The sequence below is a fragment of the Podarcis raffonei genome, chromosome 4 (genome assembly GCF_027172205.1).
Source record: "Podarcis raffonei isolate rPodRaf1 chromosome 4, rPodRaf1.pri, whole genome shotgun sequence".
Lineage (NCBI taxonomy): Eukaryota > Metazoa > Chordata > Lepidosauria > Squamata > Lacertidae > Podarcis > Podarcis raffonei.
In genome coordinates, this window is record NC_070605.1 from 78,904,308 (window position 1) to 78,915,216 (window position 10,909).

Consider the following 10,909-nt stretch of genomic DNA (forward strand, 5'->3'; position numbering starts at 1 on the left):
CGCTGGAGAAGCTCATGGAATCTCTCGGTCCACTGTCATATTCCCCTACGCTCCCCTCTGATTCCTCTCCTCCGCTCTCTATCTGCTCTCTCCCCTGCTCTTCTGCTCCTGAGCCTCTGACATCCATCCCCCCCTCGAAGCCCCCCCTCCCCCCCTCCCCCTCTTCGGGTGTGGGTTCCAGGTGCTCCAGCGCTGGGGGTGTGAGTGCTGGCTTCCGTTCTCTCCCCCTGGTGTGCAACCGGCCAGCGGGATCAGGCCCCCCCACGATGGGTTCGTCGATGTCGACTTCCCCTGCTTCCATTTCTCTGCTGTCGTGCTCAAAACCAAGATCCTCCCCCCACACGTCCATGTCCTCCTCTCCACCCGGTCCCTCGGGTGAGGCTGTGTGCAAGGGCCCCCTCAGCAGTTCCCTGCTCCACCCCACTTCTGGTTGAGTGTCCCACCAATAGGAGCGGTCCGTGGCAAACCCCGAGAGCGACCCCTCCGGGGAGCTCATCCCCGGCGTCGGCTCCTCATCTGAGGAGAAACCTTGGAACGTGCTGGCTGACAGTGTGGGTGTGAAAAGCCAGTCGTCGAAATACTCCGCCGGCATGGGTCTGTGTGGGAAGATCGAATGGAACTCGTCTTTGAGATAGTGCTCCTCCACGGCGTAGCACGGCACCCACTCGTTGGCGCTGGCCGGAGTACCCTCCCTGGCGAGGAGATATTCAACTCCCTCTTCCCCCCATCTGGAGTCCAAAATCTCTGTGACCTCGTTGAGTGGCGTCGCCGTCTGTGGTCCCTCCCCTGTTGGCGATGGGCCACGTGGAGCTGGTGCGTTCCCTGGCGCCTGAAACCTGTGGGGCGCCTTGTAAGGCGTGAGCACTGACCTGTGAAAGACTGGGTGCATTCTGGAGCCCTCCGGGAGTGTCAACCGGTAGGCCACTGGATTGATTTGTGCCGCGACCTGGTAAGGTCCCAGCTGCTTGTGTCCTAGCTTCCTCTTAGCTAGCGTTCTGGCCGGCACTGCCTGAGCTGCTAACCAGACCCAGTCCCCTACCTGTATGTCTTCCCCAACCCTCCTGTGCCTGTCTGCCTGCATCTTGTAGGCGTGTTTCGCGAGTTCCAAGTGCCTTCGGAGTTGCTCATGGACCTCCTGTAACTCTGCGGCTAAGTGCTCTGCCCCCCGTGGCTCCCCCTCTGCCTCGGTCTCCAACCCCGGGAAGGTTCTGGGGTGGCGCCCATTGTTGGCGAAGAACGGTGTCACCCCTGTAGACCCGTGCTTCGTGTTGTTGTAGGCAAACTCGGCTAGCGGTAAGTAGTCCACCCAGGTCGAGGGCTGTTGATTGGCGTAGCATCGCAGGTACTGCTGCATGATGGCGTTGACCCTCTCCGCTTGTACGTTGGTCTGCGGGTGTCGTGCCGACGCTAAGTTGATCTTGACGTTCAGGATGCCCAGCAGCTTCTGCCAAAAGTTCGAGATGAATTGGCGACCCCGGTCGGACAGGATGGACCGCGGCAGGCCGTGAGCTTTGAAAACGTGGTCTATGAACAGCTTGGCGGTCTGTTCCGCTGTGGCCACCTTCGCGCACGGAATGAAATGCGCCATCTTGGTGAAGAGGTCTACGACCACGAGTACCGCTGTTTTGCCGCGCGAACTGGGCAGATCTGTAACAAAGTCCAGGGCCACTTTCTCCCATGGTTCGAGCGGCGTCTGCAGCGGTTCCAGCAGACCCGCCGGCTTCCTGTGTACTGGCTTGGCCCTTTGGCAGGTGTCACACCTGGAAACGTAATCCGCAACTTCTCCCCGCACCTTGGGCCACCAAAAGTCCCTGGTGACTAATTCCGCCGTCTTGTCCTTGCCGAAGTGCCCAGCGCTGGGCGCGTCGTGCAGCTGCTGCAAGACTCTCGCGCGAAGGTCGTCTCCCGGTACGTAGAGAGCCCCTTTGCGGAGGAGTAGTCCGTCGCGTATCTGGAACTCGTCGTCCCTCGCTGTGCCGTTTCGCACCTCCTCCATCTTGGATTGCGCAAACGAATCCGCCTGTAGCGCGCGACGGACTGCGTCCAGGTCCACTGCGGCTGAAGCGCACGCCCACACCTCTGGTGCGAAAATGTGTTTGGCCGCTGCCGGTGCCGCTTCCTCGAGATACTGCGGCTTCCTGGATAGCGCATCCGCCATGACGTTGTTGTCTCCTGGGATGTATTCTATCCGGAAATCGAAATCTGCAAAGAACTCCGCCCAGCGGATGTGTCTCTGGTTCAGGAACTTCGCCGTGCGCCAGTACTCCAGGTTCTTGTGGTCCGTGCGAACCTGCACTGTGTGTCTGGCTCCGACGAGGAAGTGCCGCCACGCCTTGAAAGCAGCATGAATGGCCAGCAACTCCCTGTCCCAGATGGTGTAGTTCTGCTCCGACGTGCTGAGCTTCCTGGAGTAGAATGCGCACGGTCTCCAGTCCCCTTGCGGATCTTGCTGCAACAGGACCGCCCCCACCGCTCTGTCCGAGGCGTCCGTTTCAACCCTCATCGGTTTGCTGGGGTTTACGTGTAGCAGCTGTTCTTCAGACGCGAAGAGACGCTTGAGCCTCCGAAAGGACTGCTCCGCCTGGTCCGTCCAGGTGAACTTCTTCTTCTTGGAGCTGAGGGTGTCCGTGATGGCTGCTGTCTCCTTCGCAAACCCCTTGATGAACTTGCGATAAAAGTTGGCGAAACCGACGAACTTCTGGACCTCCTTCCGGTTGCGCGGGCTCTTCCAGTCCAACACTGAGCGGACCTTGGCGCTGTCCATGGCAAGTCCCTTGTCGGACAGCTTGTAGCCCAGGAAATCCACCTCTGTCGTGTCGAACTGGCACTTCTCCAGTTTGGCGTAAAGTCTGTGCTCCCGTAGTCTCTGCAGGACCTCCTTGACGTCCTTCTCGTGCGCCTCCTGCGAGTCCGAAAAGATCAGGATATCATCTAAGAAGCAGACGCACTTCTTGTAGAGGAGTCCCGCTAGCACGTGGTGCATGAAAGCTTGGAAACAATGGGAGCCATTTTGGAGACCAAACGGCATGACTCTGTATTCATAGGTTCCTAAAGGCGTAAACATGGCTGTCTTCCACTCGTCGCCCTCCCGCATGCGTATAAGGTTGTAGGCCCCTCGTAGATCCAACTTGGTGAAGATCCGCCCCTTCCTCACCGTCGCGAGCAGGTCGTCAATTTTGGGCATGGGGAATGCTGTGGGCTTTGTCCTGGAATTGATGATTCTATAATCCACTATGAGCCTCCGTTCGGGCGTGTCTCTCTTCTTCACGAAAAACACGGGACTGACCCCCACTGCTTTGGATTCCCGGATGAATCCCCGCTTCAAATTGCGATCTATGAACTCCCTGAGTTCTTGCATTTCGTCTTCAGACATGGAGTACAGTTTCCCAGTCGGCAGCGTCGCCCCTGGCAGGAGGTCAATCTTGCAGTCGTAGGGTCTGTGGGGAGGCAGCTTGTCTGCTTCCTTCTCGCAGAAGACTTCCAAAAAGGCCTTGTACTTGTTGGGCACCGCTTGCACCATGCCTAGGTGTAGCTGCGGTGCATCCTCTTGCCCCTCCTCTTCCTGGCAGGTCTGGATGCAATGCGCTGCGCAGTAGGAAGAGCAGAAGGTCAATTGCCGCTGGTACCACGCTAATGCCGGGCTGTGCCTATCCAGCCAACTCATGCCCAACACTATGGGCGTGTCCGACAGGTGAGTGACGTTGAAACTGATGACTTCACGGTGGTTCCCAATTTGCATCACCAGAGGCGGTGTCTGCTGTACCACCTCTCCTCCCAGTATCTTCCTGCCATCTACTGTGACAACATTTAGGGGCGTCGTGGCTGGCAGGAGTGCTATGCGATGCTGCTTGACGAAGTCCAACCCTACAAAGTCTGCGTTGCTACCAGAGTCAATGGTAATAGGGACCTCCAGGGTGAGCCCATCGGGCAGCTGGAGCGATGCAGTGAGTTGCACCACTGGTTTGGGTGGGAGGGGGTCTGTGGGCTGCAAAATCTCTGGGGACTGCTTCACTGACTCGCCTGGTTGAGCCCCAGTGCTTCTGTCTCCAACCAGGCTCCTCCGTTTCCCTGGGGCTGCTCCTCCTGCTGAATTGCTCCTTTAACAGTTGCTGAGGCTGCAGTGTGCTTCTGGAGCCTCTGGGGACACTCTTTGGCCATGTGCAGTGCACTGTCGCAGATGTAACACTTCCTGCTCCCTCTAGGAGCCTTCGCCTTGACTGCTCCTGGTGTTTGGGCTCTGCTTGCTGTCTGAGCCCTTGCACCTCCGATTTCCATTGGCTCCTCCCCCCTCATCAGAGCAGGCGTGGACTGAGCGCGCTCTGTCTCTCTGGGTAGGAAGGGAGTCGTTCTAACTGACGTGTTTGCTCTTCCCCCCTGCTCCCTGCTCCACGGGCGTTCTTCCAGGCGCACCCCAATTGCGAGCGCCCTTTGGACAACTTCTGTTGTATTTTGGGGTCTCTCTCCCCTCGCCAGCTCATCTTTCACGGCTCCATTCAGCCCCTCCCAGAACAGATCCCTGACGGCAGCTGAGTCCTTCTGCCAGCCCAGCACATTTACTAACCCAAAAAAGCGGGAATGATACTGGCGCACCGTCGCTTTTCCTTGCCGCAATCCATGCATTTCCCTTCTAGCGACATCCACATCCACCATTGATTTAAAGCAAGCGTCCATGGCTCCAATAAAGGCGCTTGAATCTTTGCGGGCGGGGTCATTTTCGCGTAACAAGGTTCGCAGCCACGACTTAGCTTCCCCATGCAGATGAGTGATTATGAAACCCACTTTCTCCTCCTCATCTCTAAAATCTTTCCGAAGCAAATTGAGCGCGAAAACTACTTCTGCTCTGAAGTTAGGGTACTGCTGCAGGTTCCCGTCAAAATGGGTCACAAGGCTTGCCCCCCTTTTCCCGAGGGCAACTCCCTCCGGCTTGGCTCCCAGCTGCCCCTCCTTTCCCCATTTGTCCCACCTGGCTTGCAGATCCTGGCAGAGCGCAGCTGTTTCTCCTTCTTTTTTCTTAGACGCAGCCAATTCTGCGTAGAGCGTTGACACCGCTTCCTGCAATTGCTTGATTTTTTCCTCTGTAGTCATCTTTGCCTATCTTCGTGAGCTTGCAGAGTTTTTGAGAGATGGGACTTACTGTCAGCGCTGCCCAAGGTCCCAGCTCACACAAGACCAACGCTGCTTCTTGCTCAAGTTTAAAAGTCTTTATTGAAGTTCAGTCTCATTTCCAGACGTGCAGCGTGCAACGCTACATCTATCCGTCAGATCGTAGTAGTCCCATCTGAATCTCCGCCCCCCTGACACCAGCTTAAGATTCTAGCTTTACTCCACCTCTTCCTCTGTTCCTTCTTTCTCTGGGTCCTTCTGCTAGTCGGAGTCTCTGCCCTCCGAGATTCTTCTGACGCTGATTCTCCCGACTCCTCCCCCCCCCTCTTTCGGGCTTTAGGACCTGGCTCCCAATCCGGGTCTTCTGCTGTCCCGCGCTCCTCCACATTTGAACTTGGCGCGCGCGCGCAGCCTCCCACTTTCCTTCTGACCGTTACACTTGTGTCACTGCTCCCCCTTTCGGGGAGGCTAGCTGGACCTGGCCTTCCCTCCTTCTCCCCACTCCCCGATGGAGGAGAAGATGGTCCTGACTCACGTGACTCTTCCCCCCCACTGTGCTCTGGTGGGGAAACTGGCCCTACTCCTCCGCTGCTCCTTTGGGACTCCCCTCTGGTTCCTTGTTTATGGATCGTCCCCTCTGGGATTCGCCTCGCCCTTACCATAGGCGCCCTCTCCTGGGAATCTTCTGATTCGCTGGAGAAGCTCATGGAATCTCTCGGTCCACTGTCATATTCCCCTACGCTCCCCTCTGATTCCTCTCCTCCGCTCTCTATCTGCTCTCTCCCCTGCTCTTCTGCTCCTGAGCCTCTGACAGTATGTAACCTGAAGCGTATGTAACCCGAGGTACCACTGTAAACTGAATGTGGCAAAACCCAGATGTCACAAGCCCTGTTCCAAAGCACAGGGCTGATGTATTGATTGAATGGGTGAGTGAGAGGTGAGGCGCCCCTGGCTAGCCCTGCCCTGGTGTCACGCTCCCTGCTGCCTCTGGACCCAGTTTCTACATGACAATTCAACAGTTTGCAAAGAGGAAGCCTTTGCACTTGTGGCCATACTTGCAAAACCTATCATGTGACAGGGATCCTAGAGTCATCTGCTGTGGGCAGGAGACAGAGCTGGAGATGCACAACTGTGAACTGAAGTTCAGAGTGTGAACTGAAACGTCCAAAAGCAACTCTCCTGGTGCAATTCACCAGGAAGCTGTGGCAACAGCTGAGCACCAGCACGTTCTCAAGTTTGCCACTACATCATGGCTCCCATATGCTAGCATTTTCATATCCTTCACCCCCGTTCCCCTTTGCACTTGCTTTCCCCCCTTGCTTTTCCTAGAGAATATTGATTTCTTATTAGGGTAGGTTTAAGCGACAGTTTTATTAAGAGTCGTTAGAGTTAGATGACACTGTCCATTCTCACAGCCATTTTGATGCCCTGTCTGTTAAGTTGTGGGTGAACATATCAGACGACACAGCAATCCTTCAAACAGCACTTGTTTATTCGCAGGCCAGAACAGAACTGAGCTGAAGGGTTCAGCCAGCCTGCTTATATAGAGCTCAACTACAAAGCAACAGTAACAACTTTCTGTAAATATCCAATCACTGAACGTCACTTTCAATTCCTTATTTGCATATGTGGACCTGAGTGAAAACTATCTGCAGTATCCCCCTCTGCTGGCCCAGGATGAGAACTTCAGTACATAACACTGTCATTGGCACATTTGCAAGCTGATTGCTTCCTTTCGGCCAGGGATGGAGAACCTCAAGCTTATCTGGCCCTTCGGACTCTCCCCAGCCCATGCCCTTTTCTTCCCCAGGCCACACCACTCACCAGCCCTGCTTTGCATGCTTCTCAGGTGTTTCTACCTGGCTAGAAAGTTCCCTTGACTGCTGACAATGCTCCTTGCTTGCTTGGAGGGAGGGAGGGTAAAGAGGGGTCTGTGGTTGTGCATAAAAACAAGCCTGCCATACAATGGTAACATTTACATCTGTTGTTCCACCCACTTTTGCTTCTGGCCTTTCTCAGCATTGGCATGTGGCCCCTGGGAGGTTGCCTAGAAGGGGATGCGGCCCTTGAACAATTTTCTTTCCCCACATCCGCTTTGGGTATTCTCATACCCTCCAACTTTTCTCCGATGAAAACAGGGACATTAATAATAATTTTATTATTTATACCCCGCCCACCTGACTGGGTTGCCCTAGCCTCTCTGGTGGCTTCCAGCATACGGTGGTACCTTGGGTTACCTACGCTTCAGGTTACATACACTTCAGGTTACGGACTCCGCTAACCCAGAAATAGTACCTCGGGTTAAGAACTTTGCTTCAGGATGAGAAATCACGTGGCGGTGCGACGGCAGCAGGAGGCCCCATTAGCTAAAGTGGTGCTTCAGGTTAAGAACAGTTTCAGGTTAAGAACGGACCTCTGGAACGAATATTTAAGTACTTAACCCGAGGTACCACTGTATATAAAAACATAATTAAACATTAAAATAAAACAACTTTAGTATACAGGGCTGCCTTCAGATGGCTCAGGGGTCATGTAACTTCATACCCTCCAACAGTTCTCTGATGAGAATAGGGATGTAGTAAGGAAAAGCACGGCATTCCAGGGTCATATCAGAAACTGGTATGGCTTCTGTAAATCCAGGACTGTCCCTGGAAAATAGGGACACTTGGAGGGGCTGCATTCTACAGACAACTGTTCCAGGTTACCATCTTCCCCTCTTTAAAAAGCAGCCATCAAGCAAAGCCACAGCGCTGCGCAATGGGACAATGGTCAAGTTTTGCAGAGTGCTCCCGCATTCTCCACCTGGCAGCGCCTCCTCAATGCAAGGAATGGATTTTTCCCCACCCCAAAATGGCAGGCCCTGAATAGAAGAAAGACTGCAATGCTGAAATGAAGAGGTTGTCAAAGGTGAAAGGAAAAGGAAGCTTTTGTTATCTGTCCGGCTTTCTCCTCAACGCGATAGCCACAGCTCTGTCACAAGCTGGCGATTAGCTACCGCGGAAGAGGTGAGTACATTTTGTAAGGGCAAAAATTCAGCTTGGACTTTCCGCGGGTCTTTTTGCCTAATCCCAAACAGTACTTACTCGTGTGGCATATAATTTCCACAAAGCCTTCTTACCGGCTTTATGCATTAAATTAATACCTTTTCAAACTGTCACATGTCTGTATATTATCTCCGCTGGCAGACAAACTGCTTAATTTTCTATTAGAAATGTGTTCTATTTTAGGTACCGGCTTGATTTATTTTGCCTGCGGTAATAAATGCAAACCCTGTTTCGCCCTTGCTTATTCTCCTGTCTCCATTCCACCAGCCATATCTTTCCACACAGAGGCTCCAAAATGAGCAGCGGTGACATCCAAAATGTATAACAATACGGAACACACACCTTGAAATGAAGAGTCCATGAAGAAACAAAAAAAAAAAAAAGAGGTCTCTTTAATCAAGTGCAGTATGGATTAAACAGAAAACCAGCTTTATCTCCTTGGCAAATCTTAGGGGTGCAAGTTTGTAAATGGATTACAAGAAATATTTCTATATTCTCTTTCCCCTCCTAGTTTCCTCTTCATTGAAGCCAGTGCCATCACACAAACACTCAGGTATATTTCTTTCCATTTCCCATGTCAGGACAAATCTCCCTTCATTCTTCACTTGCTAAGCCCAGTTCTCCCTAGGCTGTACTCCAGAAACAGTACTAGCCATTTGTAATGTTGATGCATTATTTTTTTCCAGATTAGAAAGCTGACTACATTTCTCCATGCTGGTTGTGAAGAACACATTTGAAATGGCCCTCAAAAACGGACTGGAAAGGTTCCCTTGCTTCAGCAAAATGCGTCTTCTTCCAATGGAAGGACTCATTCTGTCAGCCGAAGATCCTTCCCACTGGACGAAAATAGTATTGGGAAGGGAACTTCTGGAGCCAACACTATGTTTGGAGAGAACAAAAAGGGACTTCTGGGGACTTCTTTCCCCAAAATGGAAAGAAGCAGAAGTCCCAGCAAAGGAAGAATGGATACAAAAACTTATGGAATTTGCAGAAATGTTGAAACTTACTTTTTTTGGCCAAAATGACGGCAGCTATCAGAGGTCAAACAAATCAAAATTTAATAAAAGAATGGAGTTGCGTGAATGAATATACGAAAAAACACTGCTCCGGTACAGAAAGATTGATATGTAAAGAACAAAGTTAGTAAGGGGAAAAGGTTACAAATGCAAGTAAAATCAGAATATTTGTCAAATACAATATAACAACACAACTGTAAAGATAAGTTATAGAATTAAGGTCAAGCAATGATGGAAGGAAGTCAGATTTTAACTCACATTTCGAGTTATGTCAAACCAATGGTGGTGGGGGTGAGGTGGGGGGATGCTTTGTGTTACTAACATGTACATATGTGAAAACCTTTCTTTCTTTATTTTGTAGAGATAAAAACTTCAATAAAAAATTTTTGAAACTTACCAGAAGAATAAAAAATCAAGATAACCATTTTTTAAAATAAAATAATGGAAATGGTTTATTGAATATTTATAGATAAATTATAAACAGATAAAAACATTGGCAGGGTTATTGTAATAACCTGTAGTTTTATAAGAGTATACATTTAAAGATGAAATAAATGAGCAAATTAAGTTAATTTGGATATGCAGAAGATATTAAAAATAAATCTAAGGAACTGCAGAAAGAGGGGGGAGGAAGTCAAATTTTGAAATGTCAAAATGATTGTAAAATTAGTGAAATGTATAAACTTGAAATGTATGTATAAATAAATCAATGAAAAGAAAGAAAAGAAAAGAAGGCCCTCTTCAGTTGCTGGTGAAAGTTGCTCCAAGGCCACACACAGTGCTATTTTTCTAGAAAAAATGGTGCTGGGACTTACTATGAATGCCTCCCTTGTTCTCTTAGAATGGAAATGGCACCCACCTGACAGGTGCCGGAACCCACCTGACAGGTGCTGGAACTGAGTTCTGGCTGAAAAAGCCCTGGCCACACATATTAAGCTCCACCCCCAAAGTTGCATGGTTCCTCCCACCCACTTACTGTCACCATGATGGGCATAACAGCTGCATTGGGTAGCCTGATACCCAGGTATAGGAGACTCTCTGTGTGATTTGGAACCCTGATCACCCAGGACTCTAAACCATGCAGGAAGCCCCACCACAGAAAGCTTCAGCAATTATGCCCAACAACTTACCAAGGCTGTATTCCTATCCACAGTTAACAAATCCTCCTGAATTCTTAAAGTTCTAGCAGGTAGAGAGTTAACTGACTCATTGCCTTACAACTGAAGGAAAGAATGTTCCCTGCAGCGAGTTAATTGGCACTGTGAAGGGGGCGAAGGGGGAATCTCTGCTTTCTTATTGCCACTGGCAAAACTTCAACTATTCAGCATAGCTGGCTGCTAAAAGCAGTTACCTTTTTAGGTAAGGCACAGCGCTGAATACAGAGGTGAACAAAGACTTTTCAGAGACAAAGAGACATTATATATAGATAGATAGATTATATAGATATATAGATATATAGATACATAGATATATTCTGCCCCTCTTTTTGAGGCATGCTAGTATTCTGTCTGTTCCTTGAATGGATAAGATTTGATCTGGAAAAATAAGGTCTAATATGCACTGTATATAAGAGCTGAGATGCTGCAAACAGAAAGGAATGGTTCAATTTTGCTTATAGCAAGTTCAACAAGAACAGGTGTTGATCACCCTCCAACAACAAGATCCTATTATTCATCATTTGGCTGATGTACTGTACCTACTTGTTGTGACACCTTCAGAAAATGTTTCTGAGCCTGGAAGTGATAT